This window comes from Phoenix dactylifera, unplaced genomic scaffold (genome assembly GCF_009389715.1).
Source record: "Phoenix dactylifera cultivar Barhee BC4 unplaced genomic scaffold, palm_55x_up_171113_PBpolish2nd_filt_p 001460F, whole genome shotgun sequence".
Taxonomy (NCBI): Eukaryota; Viridiplantae; Streptophyta; class Magnoliopsida; order Arecales; family Arecaceae; genus Phoenix; species Phoenix dactylifera.
Genome location: NW_024068775.1, coordinates 41,974 through 43,568, shown reverse-complemented (window position 1 = coordinate 43,568; position 1,595 = coordinate 41,974).

Here is a 1,595-nt window from a genome sequence, read left to right as displayed (position 1 = left end):
CAACTAGAAGAACCATGGTACAAGTTATCTTAAATTAAAATTTATTTAAATTATGTATTATCTTAGACTAATGTTAGAATTGTGAAACATTGTAAGTTGAGTTATATAATAAAATAAAAATTGCATATTATTAATTACATTATTCTACCACATATTAATGATATCATGTTGAGATGTCTTTGCATGCTCTTGGGGAGAGTTCGCTATGAGCCGACTTGCGATCTCAGGTCGGGGCGTGATAGGAGGTTACTACAAATACAATGAAAACTTCTAGACAAATGATTAATTTAGACAACTCAGCCATTATTTTTAGGAGAATATAACAATTCTAAAATAGAGGATCAGCAACCTCATAGGAGCGAAATGGTGAATTGCCATAAGAACTACTTCTCTCTTCCAATAGTGATTAAGAAATTTTAAAAAAAGAAAACAACTGACAAGTTCAATCAAAGAAAGAGTGGAGAAAAGGTTTCAACCATGTAAGGAGAAATCTTATAATACGAAGAGAAAGTATTAATAACATGTCATCAAGAAACTTAGGGCTGGTCGATTATGGTAGACAGGATGAAACTGTTGCTGCTCGGGCTCATTAGCTAAGAGTAGAGGACGTTTTGTGGAGAACTGAAGCATTACCGACAACGTCCTAATTGCCCAGGAGATGATGTAGGATTTGCAGTGTGCCTCAAGGTGGCAGAGCTACATAGCAGTAAAATTGGATATGGAGAGAGCCTATGTTAGATTCCATTGGGACTTCCTCAAGTTTGCATTGGAGAGCTTTGGCTTCTACGAGACCTAGATCGGCTGGGTCTTTGGTTATGTGCAGCAGTCATGCTTCTCCATCTTGATCAATGGGACATCATCGCCGTTCTTCCACTCTACCATCGGACTTCATCAAGGTTGCCCCTTGTCCCCATACCTGTTCATTATCTACGCTAATATGTTATCTCGTGCCCTATGGGCTGTGTGTTGGGAGCAGAAGATGGACGCCTACGTGCGAGCCCCTAGTGCTCGACCGATCACCCATCTCTTATTTGTAGATGATTGTCTTCTCCTTGTCAGGACGACGACGAAAGACATGCTGGCCCTTAGAGGTGTCTTGGAAGACTACTGCGAGGCATCAGGTTAGAGGGTGAACCTTCACAAGTTTACCATCTGCTTTAGTCCGAATATAAAGTTGCAGGTGAAGTAGGATATCAGAGGGCTCCTGGCATGAGGGAGCAGGAGGGGTCGTGGAGTTAATTGGGCGTCTCCATCATGAGAATGAGACTACGGGTGTTGAAGTGTCTCAGCATGGTCCAGCATATCCAGGAGGGGCTTGAGTGCTAGAGAGCGGCCTCGTTATCCATGATGGATAGCCTGATGCTAGTGAGACTGGTCCTGAGCTCCAAACTAGTTTATCTCATGTCTAACACAATCATTCTGAAGACTGTGCTGATAAGGATTGAACATCTTCTCCAGGGCTTCCCATAAGGCTTATATAGTAGTGGACACGGGGTACACTTGCTGCTAAGGCTGCAAATGTCAACCCGACCCAACTTGAGACATTTTGCAAGACCCATGGGGCTAGGTTGGGTACTAAAATTGGACCCATTCCA